This window comes from Camelus dromedarius, chromosome 17 (assembly GCF_036321535.1).
Source record: "Camelus dromedarius isolate mCamDro1 chromosome 17, mCamDro1.pat, whole genome shotgun sequence".
NCBI lineage: Eukaryota > Metazoa > Chordata > Mammalia > Artiodactyla > Camelidae > Camelus > Camelus dromedarius.
Window position 1 is genome coordinate 45833377 of NC_087452.1, and position 16322 is coordinate 45849698.

Here is a 16322-nt window from a genome sequence, read left to right on the forward strand (position 1 = left end):
CAAACAAAACCCAATATCTTAAATGGTGATGTAAGCTTGTAGCCAGAGGTAAGGAGTGGCTTTTTAAAAAAACCAAACTGATTGTTAACTGAAGAGCTTCGTGGAGCCTAGAAAGAGGAGGCCAGAATGCAAGGGTTTTGTGGTATTTTTCCTCTGCCATTTCCCGCTCGCTCCTGCTGGCCCTCCAGTTCTACTCCAGGCACATCAAGTTCATCCCCACATTCAGGCCCCTCCGCTGGCTCTGCCGGCCGCCTGCTCAGTGCCCTGGTACCCAGGTCCCAGCACGCGTCACTTCCTCACGGCCTGCGTACGGCCTGCCCTAAAATTGCTCTCCGCTCCCCCTGTGTCCTCTCACTGCCATTTCCTGCTACCTGACATCGGATGATACACTTCCTTGGCTGGTCTGCTTCCTGAGGGCAGTACCTTTGTTTTTTACTCACCACTGTCTCCTCAGCGTCCCGCGTGCCTGGCTCACAACAGGTATTTCAGTCAATTCTGTGCCCTGCAGGGAGTAAAGGACATCAGTTTTCACTATTCATCATAGCTCTAAAGATGAAAATATCCTTAATGTGAAGAAGGGCCATCCTTCGGTGACTACGGCTCTAGGAAGAAATCCCTTGAACATTGGTATTCATTCCTCGAACGGCCAGCTGAACCTACCAAACTTGGAGCCCTTTGCTAGGTGCTACAGGTGTTACAGAAACCTGAATCCCCTCGAGAGACCAAGCGACACTCGGAGGGCTGGAGAACTCAGGTTTATTACGCCGCGGGCCCAGAGGAGTTAACAATCCAAGCTCTGGACCCTGTCTGTAGATTTACTCAGGCTTTTATAGGGTTTTAGGTTTTGACTAAGTTTGTGCCATATGCAAATGAGGTATTAGAAATGGATCAATCAGGAGTGAGCTTTTGGGACCGAGTGGAATTTTAGGGGTAAGTTTTGTTTTCCTAGAAGCAAGCCCTTTTACAGAATCACAAAAGCGGGAAGGCAATGGCCTTGCCTGGAAGGTCTTGCTGGTCCCTTTGTGGGTTTTGCCCCTTCACAGGCAGGACTGAAGCTGGGAAGGCAGGGTCCCCGCCCTCAGGGAATGATAGTCTGGAGATGGGGAGGGGCTTCCTGGGTGGTCTCTGGGGGTGCCATTCACAGACACGTGACATAAATCATGCCTTCCTAAAGCTGTAAAGCACACAACCTGTCCAAATGTACACAACCACCGCGAGAGAGAGCATTTCCATTCCCTTCCGCCAACTGGTGCCTTCTAACCACCCAGAGACCACAGGACTTTCCTTCAGTCATTCAGCTAGCGTTTATCGAACGCCTACTACGTATCAGAAAAGTGCTGGAAGCTGGGATACAAAAGTGATCCTGACAGAGCCCCCGACTATAAGCTGCTTACAGTTCAGTGGGCAGACAGACAAGTCAGCAGGCCGATAGATCAATCACACATGCTGAGTATCCAGGACGTCTGCTGGGAGAGGCTACAGAAGGGCTTCTAACCGGGTCTCGGGAGATGGGGGAGGTGTAAGCAAGTGTTCCGGAAGGCAGTGATCCCCAGGCGGTCTCTGCAGGGATGCTGGGAACCACGAGCACTTCTGAAACTCTGGCGGATTGTGCAGTGGATCTGTCACCTCTGTTTCAAGGCCAGGTTGCCAGCTGTGGGTGGAGTAGAAGCTGTCCAGGCATGAAAAAGGAAGGGTCTGGGGCAGGAGCCAAGGCCCTGAGGCACAAGAGCACAGGGACCAGGTTCAGCCTGGCAGCCGCAGAGGACCTGGGGACAGGTGGGGTCTGGGCCACGCAGACCTGCCTGAGGAGCTGACTGTCAGGATGGCCACGCTGGGGTTTATAAGAGATGCCTGGAGGGAATGTGGAGGGTAAGCTGGAGGGAAAGCCCAGGAAGCTGCTCAGGGGTCTAGCAGAGACAGGTGGGGAGGAAGGGTTCTTGCTCATCTGGTCAGTCTCAAGTTTTCCTTTCTTATTTTCTGAAATTGGGAAAATTCAACAAACAAAATAAAAAAGAAAAACAATAAAACTCCTCAATCAGAGAACTACAAAATAAAGACTTAATTACTGAAGAGAAAGAAAGAGGCTGGAGGAATAACTCTCCCAGACTTCAGACAATACTATAGAGCTACAGTCATCAAGACAGCATGGTATTGGTACCAAAACAGACATATAGACCAATGGAACAGAATAGAGAGCCCAGAAATGAACCCACAAACTTTTGGTCAACTCATCTTTGACAAAGGAGGCAAGAATATACATTGGAACAAAGACAGTCTCTTCAGCAAATGGTGTTGGGAAAACTGGACAGCAGCATGTAAAACAATGAAGCTAGAACACTCCCTTACACCATATACAAAAATCAACTCAAAATGGATCAAAGACTTAAACATAAGACAAGATACGGTAAACCTCCTAGAGGAAAACATAGGCAGAACATTATCTGACATACATTTCAAAAATTTTCTCCTAGAAGAAATAAAAGCAAGAATAAACAAATGGGATCTAATGAAACTTACAAGCTTCTGCACAGCAAAGGAAACCATAAGTAAAACAAGAAGAAAACCTACGGAATGGGAGAAAATTTTTGCAAATGAAACCGACAAAGGCTTGCTATCCAGAATATATAAGCAGCTCATACAACTCAATAAGAAAAAAAAAAAAACCCAATCCAAAAATGGGCAGAAGACCTAAACAAGCAATTCTCCAAGGAAGACATACTAATGATCAAAAGGCACGTGAAAAAATGCTCAATATCACTAATTATCAGAGAAATGCAAATCAAAACTACAATGAGGTATCACCTCACACCAGTCAGAATGGCCGTCATTCAAAAATCCACAAATGACAAATGCTGGAGAGGCTGTGGAGAAAGGGGAACCCTCCTACACTGCTGGTGGGAATGCAGTTTGGTGCAGCCACTATGGAAAACAGTGTGGAGATTCCTCAAAAGACTAGGAACAGACTTACCATATGACCCAGGAATCCCACTCCTGGGCTTGTATCCAGAAGGAAATCTACTTCAGGATGACACCTGCACCCCAATGTTCATAGCAGCACTATTTACAATAGCCAAAACATGGAAACAGCCCAAATGTCCATCAACAGGTGACTGGATAAAGAAGAAGTGGTATATTTATACAATGGAATACTACTCAGCCATAAAAACCAACAACATAATGCCATTTGCAGCAACATGGATGCTCCTGGAGAATGTCATTCTAAGTGAAGTAAGCCAGAAAGAGAAAGAAAAATACCATATGAGATCGCTCATATGTCGAATCTAAAAAACAAAAACAAAAACAAACAAACAAACAAAAACAAAGCGTAAATAAAGGACAGAAATAGACTCACAGACAGAGAATACAGACTTGTGGTTACCAGGGGGGTGGAGGGTGGGAAGGGATAGACTGGGATTTCAAAATTGTAGAATAGACTACACTGTATAGCACAGGGAAATATACACAAAATGTTATGATAACTCACAGAGAAAAAAATGTGACAATGAGTGTGTATATGTCCATGAATAACTGAAAAATTGTGCTGAACACTGGAGTTTGACACAACATTGTAAAATGATTATAAATCAATAAAAAATGTTAAAAAAAAATAAAGACTTAAAGTGAAGAAAGGACGGGACACCATGAAATGGAGTAGTTGTCTCGCAAACAATATCACAGTGACATCACAGTGACATCGCCCTGGTAAATGTTTAATACAGGGTTTCTGAAAAACAAAACAAAACTCTGTGTGTGTGTGTATGTGTGTGTACACATACATACATGTTTACTATAGATCTTATTGTGTAGCACACAATTTACAAATAATAAAATATGTAATATTCTTTATTACAAATTTTTGTAAGCAACTGATGCTCACAGAATGCTCCCATTGATTCTTGCTGAACTCATATTCATTGCAATTGATAAATGAATATAGTTCTAATGTAAACGTTGGTTAATATTTTCATTTATGTTAACAAGGTAGATACAGGAAAGTGGAACAATGAAGCATATGTTTAACTTTACACATTCATCAATGATGTGAGTGAGTGCCTTTTTTTTGTGTAATTGGATAATAGTTTTTGAATGTCAAAAGAATATTTTCTTAATTTGGTGGGCTGTTTCCAGCACAAGGCAGGACACAATTTTAAATTAAATCTATATTACTAGCATTTTCTCCGTGACTTGCTCAACTCTTGACAACCCAGAAAACAAAAAACCAAGCTCTGGTTTATAGTATTTGTTGACTTCTATGGTGCAAACACTCCCACCATGGCCAATTTCAAGCAACCTACATGAAGCCACTGAAAACGGAATTGGGAAGAGATGCCCACAGCACCACTGTGTAGTACAGATCCTCCGTTACAGATCCTGAGTGTAAAGAAACCTTAAGAGTTTATAGAATTTGTATCTTTCTTTTTTAGATTCCACATATAAGCAGTATCATATGATCTGTGTCTTTCTCTGTCTGACTTACTTCATTTAGTATGATCATCTCTAGATCCCTCCATGTTGCTGCAAATGGCATCATTTCATTCTTTTTCATGGCTGAGTAGTATTCACTTGTGTGTGTGTATGTATGTATGTGTATATATATATATATATATATATATATATATACCACAACTTTTTTATCCATTCATCTTAAAAAAAATTATACAATTTCTATTTATGAGCCAAAACAGACTCTTGGACATAGAAAACAAACTGTGGTTACTGAAAGGATAAATTAGGACTTTGGGATTAACAGATACACACAGCTATATATAAAACAGATAAACAACGAGGACCTACTGTACAGCACAGGGAACTATATTCAATTTCTTGTTATAACATATAATGGAAAAGAATGCCCCTCCAAGATATACGTACATGTATAACTGAATCACTTTGCTGTACACCTGAAACTAACACTGTAAATCAACTACACTTCAATAAAAATTTTTTTAAAAAGAGTATATAGATAGTAAAAGATTTAGAGAGTGATGGATTTTGAGTGTTCATTTAACAGCTTTCTTGAGGTACAATTGACACACAGGAAATCACACATACTTGAAGTGTACAGTTGGATAAATTTTGACGTTTGTACACACTTATGAAACTCCCACCACAGTCAAGATGATGAGCATTTACATCACTGGTGCCCCTTGGTGACCTCTCTCTTCTACTGCTCCCCAGCCCTGCCCTCAGGTGACCGCTGATTCTGTTTCTCTCACTAGAGATTCATTTTCTGTAACTGGAATCCCACAGTGTGTACCCTCCTTTTCTCTGGCTTCAGCATAACTATTTTGAGGTTCACTCACGCTGCTGTATGTTCACTCCTTTTGTTTTTCCTCTGAGTGTTGCATATTTATCACTTGTTTATAATTAATTTTGTTGTAAGTTTATATGATTTGATTTTTTAATAATGGCCATGTTTAACAACCAGCTGACAAAATTCCTGAAAATTTAACAATTGGTGCTTTCAAGCTGGCTCTGGGGTACCTCTGGTGGGCTCTGTGTGTGTGTGTGTGTGTGTGTGTGTGTGTCGGTGTGTGTGCACACACGAGTGCATGTCTTGCTTTAGAGAGAAGGCTGAGTCTTTGGGACAGCCACAGGGTTTGGAAATGAATTGGAAATGAATGAAATAGAAGAGAGAATTTCTAACAAGTTCTTCTGTGTTCCCTCTTTGGTGTTCCTTGAGAGAAACTGCAGTAAAATGCTAATTAAAAATTACTTTTTGGTTGCTGGCTTGTGGTTTTAATTAATGCATGACAATATAGCTGGGCTTTGGGTGTTTTACATGAGGGATTTTTATGCCTGAGGGTTCCAAGAGAGAACACCAAAAGCTAGAGTCAACTTGCATATGGTTCCTGGGGGCATACTGGTAGAGAGGGATCCAGAGCTGATGACACGGCACAAGGATGCTGGATCTGGCTGTTCGCACCACGTAACCTCTCCCCGGATGCGCTGGGAGTGGGCTTAGGTCTCCCTCTGTGTCCCAGGTGGACCACCATTAGGGACATGGGACATGGGATGGGATGCTCACTGTGTGTGGCCCTGAATATGTCACTTGAGGTGAGTAGTAGGTTATACCCATTTTACAGGGAGGTCAAGTCCTTTGCCAGAGGTCACACCAGGAAATGGTAGAGACAGTGTTTAAACCCAGCTGTGATTCCTCTGGTCGTAACCCCTCCACTGTCCACCCCTCAGGTTAGCTGAGCTGCAGGAAACTCAGAGCGCGAGGCCTTAAAGTTAGAATTACAGGCCTGATTGCTGGAGGGTCTTTTCCCAACTCAACAACAGCACTCCTGGCTGTGCCTGTAGGTGACACTGGAGCCCAATCATCTGGGGCTTTGTAAACTTTTTTTTGCAAACTTGGATTCTTTCCTAAGGGCAATGGGGAGGCCATTGATGGAGTGTGGGGTAATGGACTTGAGTACGCACTGGAGGAAAATAGGCCGGAGACTGGTTGTGTAAGTTAAGTCATAAAATACGAGGTGGATGAACCTATACTCTCACCTTTTGACAAATCCTTCCAACTATTATTTTTTGCAGATTAGGTTCACAGAAGGCAAGGAACTTGCCCAAGGCCACAGTGCTCCCAAGCAGCTGTGTTAGGGTTTCAGGCAGTACTTTGTGCAGTGAAGGAAGGACCTCTCATCCCTGAAACCTGAGGAAGAACAAAGGAAGACTGACAACGGAAGGAGAGGGAGTGGGTGAGGAGAGGAAGGCTGCTGGAACAAAGCTGTGTAACTATACTGGCTTCAGTAAATCAGCGTATTTATCTCCTAAGAAATGGTCTAGAATGAGCTCGCTTGGGCTGGAAGGGTGGCTTTGCTGTAAAGGACATTCAGAGACCCTGGTGCCTTCCTTCTTATTGCCCTGTAATCTTCTCAAATGTCCTTACGGCTGATGCCGCCTCACTTCCACACTGGCGGTCTAGCCCAGGGCAAGGGGGAAGAGTGTCCAGGTCAATCTTTTAGGAGACGGAAGTTGCCCAGCTCCCACTGGTCTAAGTCAATCACATGGCCACACTTGGCTACAAGGGAGTCTGGGAAATGTAGTTTCTTCTTGGGTGGCTGGATTTCTAGCTAAAACTCAGGGGTTCTACTACTGTGAGGAAGGAGAAAATGGATACTGTGTGACCTTTGAGTCTTTTATTAGAACTAAACAAGCAGTTCTCCAACGAAGGCATATAAATGGCCAATAGGCACATGAAAAAATGCTCAATATCTCTATCAGAGAAATACAAATCAAAACTACAATGAGGTGTCACCTCATACCAGTCAAAATGGCCATCATTCAAAAGTCCACAAATGATAAATGCTGGAGAGGCTGTGGAGAAAAGGGAACCCTCCTACACTGCTGGTGGGGATGCAGTTTGGTGCAGCCACTGTAGAAAACAGTATGGAGATTCCTCAAAAGACTAGGAATAGACTTTCCATATGACCCAGGAATCCTGCTCCTGGGCATATACCCAGAAGGAATCCTAATTCAAAAAGACACTTGCACCCCAGTGTTCATAGCAGCACTATACATCATAGCCAAGACATGGAAACAGCCTAAATGTCCATTGACAGATGACTGGATAAAGAAACTGGTATATTTATAGCACTGGTATAAGAGACATGGAAGGAAAGAAGGAAGGAAGGAATGGAGGAAGGAAGCAGGGAAAGGTGAGTCGGGGTAAGAGAATTAAATCTAATGGACAGTCTGCATAATTATTTGAAATGCACAAAGTAAGTTCACACACACCGTGTCCCTGGACCCTGACCTCAGTATCCAAGGTCTTCCTTTTGCTCCCCAACACTCTTCCCTTGTTCTCTTCTTCCCCAGGTGCCCTTCCCTCCAGTGGTTCCCTCTCTAGTTATGGTCACAGTCCACACGTGATCTCTGCAGGGAACCTTCTCTGGACACCCAATCTAGAACATTCTCCTCTTCCACCCCACACCATCCCTCTCTGTCTATGACCCTGTTTTTGCTTTTATGGAACTTCAAACTATCTTAGCCACGTATTGGTGGCTAAGTCTCCGCTCTAGAAGGTGTACTCCTTGAGCACAGAATACTGTCTTGTTCACCCTCAGAACCCCCAAAGCAAGAACAGTGCCCGGCGTAGGAACAACTGAGTGAGTGGATGATTGAACAAGTGAATGAATACAGTACGTAGTCTTGTCTCCACTTAAAATGCAAAGACTCTAAGAGTTAAGACTTTGCCCAGAGTTAAGAGGACATTGCCCAAAAGAAATTGAGGGTCTTGCAAATGGTGAATGAGTACTTCCAAAAAATTGTCACCCAGCAATTAAACTCCTTTTCAAAAATAGACCAACTTCCATGGGATGGGGAGACCTATTTATCATCCTTATCTTTATTACTATTATTATTGCTAGTAGCCATAATAAGAATGACTGATGTTTCTTGGGCTTTTCCTGCAGACCGTTCACTGGGTAATGCATTACAGGTTTTATCTCAGTGAATCCCCTCAACAGCTCTTGGAATTCAGGGCTACGATTATTCTCATATTTTCAGATGAGGAAACTGAGACTTAGGACTGAGAGCTAACTGGCCCAGCTTTGTTCCTCTGGAAGTAGCACGGCTTGGCTTCTAACCTAGCACTGTGTGGCTCCAAGGTTCAGGATTCTTTGAGGAAATGGAAATTTTGGTGAGTGAGATGGAAAGAAAGATAGACTTAATTATGGAGCTTTAAGCCCTGGAAGAGAGGGACTATCTGAGTCGAGTGCCTTACTGTGGGGCTGCGGGGAGAGGGAGGAGGGAAGCCTGGAGACCCTGGAGGGAGGTGAACAAGCAGTGGGGACTCTGAGGACCCGCTCTGAGTGTTCTGCAATTTCGGCAGTTGTGCTGATATCTCGCGTTCATCCTTTGGTAACCCGACCTGTTTGTTCTGACTGCAATGGCTTTCACCATCCGCGTTGGTGATCACTGTTCTGGAACTCCTGTGCTGTCCTGCTTTCAGTCCCCTGCTGCAGTGCCCTCCTAAGTACATTCACACTTGTCAGACTAAGCTTGGGCGTCATGGTCTTGCAGGTATGGGCACGGTTTCCAGAGCCCCTCAGCTTCAGTTCACCGAGTCCAGCTGGCGAGGTGGACCCCCTCTCTGGGTGTAGTCCGCCTCTGTCAGAAGACAAGGACATCCCGTGACAGCTCTGACAACTCCCACTCTCCTGGGGGGAGAGGAAATGTCGTTTAGGGCTCTGTATGGTTGATTCTTTTATCTGAGTGTCAACATACTTCATTCCTGTTGAAGTAAATAGCCCACAGTCCTTTCATGATAATAATTTAACAGATATCCTCACTTTGCTCATCTTTAAATACAACCGGTAGCTTGGATGAGTTTATCTATAATTACAGAACGTTGTCCTTGACTCTGTTAAGGGGAATTTTTGAGAAAGAAACTACCTCAGTTATGAAGTCGTTGACCTTGAATTGGATATGATACAAACTAGATATATACCCATAAAAATAAGAGACAAAAATATTTTTGTGGCTTAATAGGCTGGGGGGGGGGGAACCTCCAAAGATTCTTGCCTGAGTGAAAGCAAAATACTGTTTCCATTTTTTCTTGTTGGCTCACCAGCCACATCTTGCTCAGTGGAGCTACAGAAGGAACAGTGGATGCTGGGGCCCCTGGGCTCTGCTTTTATCGTTGTCCTTGTTTGGTCTAGAATTCTTTGGCTTGTACGTTTCACTCAATCACTTGAGTGAAAAGGGAGTTTATTGCTTAAGTAACTTAAATGTTCAGGAGTAAATCTGGCCTTAGATCTCTCTGAGCTGTAAATTATGACATTAAGTCTTAATTTCTTCCCATCCCTCAACTCTACCTTCTGCTTTTTTCTCAGGTTCTACATGGTGGCTTCTGTGAGCTGTGGTCTCATCTTCTCCCAGGCATGAAAGCTCTAGAAACTTTGCAGTTGTCCTTATGTTCACTCTGAATGGACAGGCCTAGGAGCCACTGTCGGTGACTGACCAAGTCTGCATGGAGCCTCATGCAGACCCCATAGGACTGGAGGACTAGAATCCCCAGACACGAGTGGGGGCTGCTGCCAGGAGAAGGGGAACTCTACACGGGGGCATGTCAATACCACTCACCAGTTACGTGACCTTAGAAGGATCACTAAACCTCTGTGAAAAGTAGAGTTGATAATGCCTACAAAAAATGGATTAAAACTAGCTTGTAGACTACACATGCCAAGAGCAGTGCTTGGTAACCTAGGAAGTGCTTACAGTTTCAGGTTATTATTTTCAGAAGCTTATCTGGGATCTGCACCGAGGAGTGAAGTCGATGAGTCATACGTAGACTGTGTACATCTTAAGTCCCACCAGGGAATGCCGACTTGCTTCCTCCTGTTAGCAGTGAATTCTCATTCCTGTTGACCCATATCGTCTCCAACACTTGGTATCAGACTTTTTAGTTATTTTAGGTTTAGCCTCTTAGTTATTTTCCAATCCAACGTGGACCTCGTTGTTATAATGTACGTTTTCCTGATAACTAACAAAGACCATCATTTTTATGTTTATTGACCGCGTCATATTTGTTGGTTATATTTAGAGAGGTACGTGTTCATAATCTTCATCCATTTAACAATTGTGGGGTTTTTGTTTGTTTTGTTTTTGGTTTTGGTTTTTTGGGGGGTTGTTTTTGTTTTTGTTTTTTGCTTTCTTGACCATTCACAGGGGCTCTTTTCATTTTCCAGATACTAATACTTTGTTGGTTACCTTATTACAGAAACTTAAGTCTCAATTTGTGGCTTGCCTTTTCTCTTTCTTTAAAGGTGTCATTTGATGAATAAAAGCTCATAATTTTAACAGTCCAGTTTACCAATCAATGTTATCCTGTAAAGTTCGTACTTTTTGTGCCTCTAGAAATCTTTCTGCCCTTCTAATCCCTGGATCATAAAGACACTGTCTTCTACAAGTTTGAGCGTTTTGCCTTTCACATTTGAATTTTTAATCCACTAGGAATTTATCACATGTGTTATAAGGTAGGTGTTCAATTTCAGATTTTCTATATGAACAGCCAACTGTCCCAGCACCGTTTATTCAATGATTGTTTTCTCTACTGCTATGAGGGACCACCTCCGTTACACATTGAGGGTCCCTCTAGACATGTGCCTGTTTTAGGCTCTCTGTCCTATTCCTTTGGCCCTTTTATCCCTCCTCTGTTTGTCAAACATAAGACTTACATGTCCTTGTGAATGGAGTGAGCACAGTGTAGTCTAGAGAATGGAGGTCATGCCCTGAAGGCTCTTCCAGTGCCTCCTCAGATAGCCCAACAGTATTTTGCTGATCTGGTTTCAAGAAATTTTATTGAATTCTGCCCAATAAATACCATTGCCAATCCCTGTTCTTGTCCACCCATTTGTCACAATGGCACTGTTGGAGGTTTTTAATCACGTGTGGTGTTGGCATTAAATGAAATTGAGTTTAAAAATCTGAGAGGTTGGGGAAAGGTTATGCATTTCTTTTTACCTGTAGAAAACCTAGAGAGAGAGAAAAATGCTTTTGGTGGGAGGACCTGAGAGGCTAACAGTTTCAAAATGGAGGGTTCCATGATGAGTAAAGCTGGGTGAGAGGGGACGTGAGGCGGGGCTGCTCAGAGCTGGGGTTTCAGGGCCCAAAACCCCAGAGGAAAGGATCCTTATGACTCTTTGAGCCTGTGTTTCACTATTGCTACTTCAAGAAATGTAATGGGGGTTACTGGAGGAAAAGGGGGTGGGAAGGGATTAATTGGGAGTTCGGGATTTGCAGATACTAACTACTATATATGAAAGAGACACACAACAAACTTTTTCTGGGAACTATATTCAATATCTTCTAGTAACTTATAATGAAAAGGAATATGAAAAGGAATATACGTATGTACATGTATGACTGAAACATAATGCCGTAACACCAGAAACTAACGTAATAGTGTAAACTGACTGTACTTCAATTTAAAAAATGTCCTATCTGGCTCTTTATAGAAAAAAGTTGACTAACCTCTGCCAGCCAGGAAATCCAAAACCAGCCCAGGCCATTCAAATGGTGGGGAGGGAGGTGAAGGGGATTCACACAGGGACTTGGTTGTCCAAGAAATTATGAGAGCTCAGGAGGAAAAATGACACAGTGAGGCAACGCAGAGATTACCAGCCCAGGAAGTGGCCACGCCCTGCAGGTGGAGGACCAGGGAGGAAGGGATGAGATTGATCAAAGCCCTGGAGCTGGAGGTGTCCTACAGAGCCGAAGGGGTTACAACCGTGCAAAGAATGCCGCTCGAGGCGGGGCAGAGGGCGAGGGAGAAAACCCAGATTCTCACCCCCAGTTTCACATCAGTGCCTCCTACTGGCTGAAGCCAACGGAGGGTTATTGGCAAGGGGGCCTGGGAAATGTAGTTCGCCGGAATACAAAGCCCAGCAAGAGAAGGGAAGGGCAGGAAATGGGAATTAGAGCTAACGAGCAAAGGACTGGCTCCCTGTAAGGCGGGGACTGTACCCACCTTGCAAATTAGCTGCGAGAGCCAGCGGAAGATGACTGACACAAGGTGTCTGCACCGTTCCTGGAAAGGAGACCTCATACTATATCATTATCATCAATATTACTGTTAACTTTCCCCTGCCCTCGGATTCCTGTTTTGGGTTCTCTGAGCTGAGCATTCAGGTGTAGACAGATGGAACCCTCATTGACTTGACTCACGCAGACACTGTGGGGAACAGGATGAAGTTAGACCACATCTGTGGGTCCCAAACACACCATGGAAGTGGACCCAGGAACTTGCCCCCAACTCTCTTCCCCAAGGCAATGGAATCACTCCATGCCTCCCGACAGTGGTCAGAGGGACGGTGAGATCACGAGTCCACTACTGCAAAATCCCCTCAGAGGCGCCTTGTGTCGCGGGATTTTTCTTTTTCTTCTTTTTTCCCTCAAAGTGTGTATGTCGTTAGTAGCAATGCTTTTCTGTCCATTTGCAGATCTTCCTTCTTGAGAACTGTCTATTGTGCCAACCTCGAAAACCACACGCATAACAGCTTAGTTTAACGAGCTTCCTCTTTCAATGCTAGCCGATGAAACCAAGGATGGGCGTAACAAGATTGAAGAACGTCGCCAGCAGGGAGAGTTTTCCACCTCACGTGTCGTAAGCGGGGATGAAAGAGTGTGCAGACTCAATGTGCATCACTAACTCAGGTGGGTCCTTCAAGCACAACCTCCCAGAACGGGCTGCTGGGAAACTGGCCACTTCTGGCTACCCCTGGCTCACGTCCTTGACAGCTGAGCCCCGAAATGCCAAGCTTACGGTCCAGGAGTTCCGCTTACAGGTTTACAGAGAAACCCGTGCCTTCTGCTGAGGCCACCCTTGGAGGGTGGTGTCCCCAGCAGCCCTCTATCTCCACTTATTTGTCAGGGTTCAGGCTTGGTTTGGGTGATGCCAACAAACAAAAGCTCATCGGTTTCCCAGCACAACCCTTTCCTGGCACCTGCAAGGGCAGACAGGACTTGGGATTGACTTCTGGGGAGATGCAGGTAGAAGGAAGGATGGTTTATATCTTACTGTAGAGTTTCCCAAACTTCAGTTATTCTCATAGTCTTAAAAATTGTTGTTATATCTTGGGGGAGGGAAATAGCTCAGTGGTAAGGTGCATGTTTAGCACACACGAGATCCTGGGTTCAATTCCCAGTACCTCCACTAAGAAAAGAATAAGAAAAGAAATTGTTGTTCTGTCCAGATGCCTCTTTTTTTTTAAACTTTCTTTTTTTGGGGGGGGTGGAAGGGAATGTAATTAGGTTTATTTATTTATTCTTGGAGGAGGTACTGGGGATTGAACCCAGGACCTCATGCACGCTAAGCATGTGCTCTACCACTGAGCTATACTCTCCCTCCCAAATGCTACTTCTATGCCTATTTACTTAACATCTGGGCTTTAACTGACCTGTCATTTTTACTTAAATTCATTTTAAAGGAAATGTTACATTAGTTTCATAAACAGAAAAGTAGTATCACTTTGCATAAACAGAAGATAACCATGAAAACAAAGTGATGTTATAATGTGGCCCATTCAAAGTCCAGAATCTGAGGCCCAGAATCTGAGAAGAGAATTAGCAAACGGCAGGGGAGCTATTAAAGACATCCCGGTGCCAAAATAAAACCTTTTCCCTGAGGTAATCAGAAGGATTGAAAGATAACTGAAAGGGAGACGTTCTCTCTGGGTGTGATTCAGAGTCATCCGTTGCCACGTCCACACACGGCCTCAATCAGCTGCAGAGTCTGGTCTACCCGAACGGCTGCATAAATTCACAGGGCTCAGCGCCAAATGGAAATGTGGGGCTTTGTTCAAAAATTATCAATAACATCAAGACAGTGACAGCAGAGACTCAGACCAAGGACAGGGCCCTTCTGAGATGGCCGCACACTCCCGAAGCCCGTCTTGATGACACACATTCCATACTGTGTACATTGCAGGCAACGCAGGCATCCACAAGAAGGAGTGGGTGTGGACACCAAGGAAGAATCTTGAAGCCTGGAAATTCCAGAGAGCCACTTGCCTGAGGCAGGAAACAAAATCAAGGTAGAGGACAGAATTTCCACATCAGGCTGCTAGAGAGTCAGGTCAGAAGCAGGAGTGAGGACTGTGGCCAGAGACATTGTCTGGAACTGCTGGTGGCCCGCCTTCAGAAAACCAGCATCTTCAATTGTCCAGGTTAGATCTGAGAAATATAAAAGAGACAGCAGTGGCAGGACCAGCAGAAACATCCAGTCTGCTTACGGATAGAGCTGGAGAGGGTTTACTGAAGGGCCCACGCACAGAGGCGTGGGCAGGGTCACACTCACCAAAGGGGACAGTCACGCCCCAGGACTGACCAAAGCAGGAAGCTCCTCCCACCCCAGATTTGAAAGGACAAAAGGAAGCAGTGGTTTTTGGGAACTTAGAAAGAACTGAACCCACGGGGGAGGGCTGGTGAACAACAGGAGACAGCCCGTCAGGGAGGGAGCAGGAGGAATCAACACATCAACTTCTGCCTCCTCTCAGGACCTCCTGTCGGCTGAACCCAACCCACAACCAGAGGTCCTGGGTGATGTGGTTTCAGAAGCCAGCCTGCAAGGGCACTAGGCAGGGAGGACAAGAGGGGAACGGATCTGGAGGAACTTAACCAGCACATCTGGTGACATGTGTTTGTGGAGGTGCAGGGGAGTGTGCGTGTGTGTGTGCATGCATGTGTTTGACCAGCTTTGGGGCTAGGGAAAACTGGGGGAAAGGGGATTCTATTCACCAACTAGGAAATTCAGAAGGAGGGACAGTTTAGGGAACAGAATAATGCACTGTTTCGGCCATGCCTAGTCTGGAGGCAGAGGGAAAAGAAACCAGGACTGGCACTGCAGACCTGGAGGTCACGGATTTGGACGAGGCAGATAAAGTCGGTGAGAAGGAAAGAAGGTCAAGAACAGAGATCCAGAAACAGCAACGTGTCAAAGGGAATCAGAGGAAAATGCACTAAGGGAAGCTGAAGAGTGACTGGACCGGTAAGAAGAGAACGAAGAGAGTTTAGTCCCCTGGGAGCTGGGCTGAGGCCAGTGTAGAAAATGTGGGCGGGATTGTCTCTGGAGGGAGTGAGCCTCTGGTCACTGTCCAAAAAACCCACTAAGTGGAGTCCTACACTGACTGCATGGGTGTTGGGGTGAGATGACCCGCCAACCCCATCCAGCTCTCTGTTTCCATCACATGCAGAGGTAGCAGTTCTCAGCCGCTCCTCCACCAAAGACCCCAGTCTGCCCCAAAGCTGGAAGGTGGTGCCCCAACCACCACGATCTCCAGCTTGGAGAAACCACCTCTGGTTCCATCCCCTACCATCCTCTCTCCTTCTGAAACCACACAGAAGGTGTAACTGGGAGGGGGTTCTGGAGGGGATGGAGGTACAGGAAAGAGTCAGAGGAACTGATCACCCTAGGAACCTAGGAGGCAAATCAGGGCAGACCCTCTGGCCACAAGCTCTGGCCAGTCTGGGCTGCCGGTCAGCCCTCAGGGGCAGGGAGGGAAGAAGCCAGCTCCCCTCGCCAGCCCTGAGGAGATGCCTGAGCTCTTCTCCAGAGAGCCCTCTGCTCTCTGTCCTCCCCCTTCCCTGTGGGGCACAGTGTCCCTTCCTGCTTGATGCTGAGGATGCAGTCACACAGGGAACTTGAGGGAAAGAAGGTCAAGGAGAGCTTCCCAGACCCTTGACCCCTCACTCACAGCCCCGGGGCCCCACGCCCAGCAGCCAGGGAGGCCCCCATCCTGCCCCCCAGGATACCCTGAATCTTTTTCAGGGAAAGCCATGGCCAGGCTGACAGTCCCACCAATGAAAAGTGCCTCCTGGAA

The 16322-nt window shown here is 45.4% G+C and overlaps 2 long non-coding RNA genes across 2 annotated transcripts in view; both read right to left on the reverse strand.

Moving 5' to 3' along the window:
• LOC116158175 (uncharacterized) overlaps positions 1-9044 on the reverse strand; it is a 36403-nt gene extending 27359 nt beyond the window's left edge. Inside the window, exons 1-2 of the long non-coding RNA XR_010384725.1 lie at positions 8873-9044; positions 441-502 (exon numbers count right to left, since the gene is read on the reverse strand). This is a non-coding gene — a long non-coding RNA (uncharacterized LOC116158175). The remainder of the gene's footprint in view (positions 1-440; positions 503-8872) is intronic.
• Positions 9045-14500: 5456 nt separating this feature from the next.
• Positions 14501-16322, reverse strand: part of LOC135323318 (uncharacterized) — a 265329-nt gene continuing 263507 nt past the window's right edge. The window contains exon 3 of the long non-coding RNA XR_010384722.1: positions 14501-14676. This is a non-coding gene — a long non-coding RNA (uncharacterized LOC135323318). The remainder of the gene's footprint in view (positions 14677-16322) is intronic.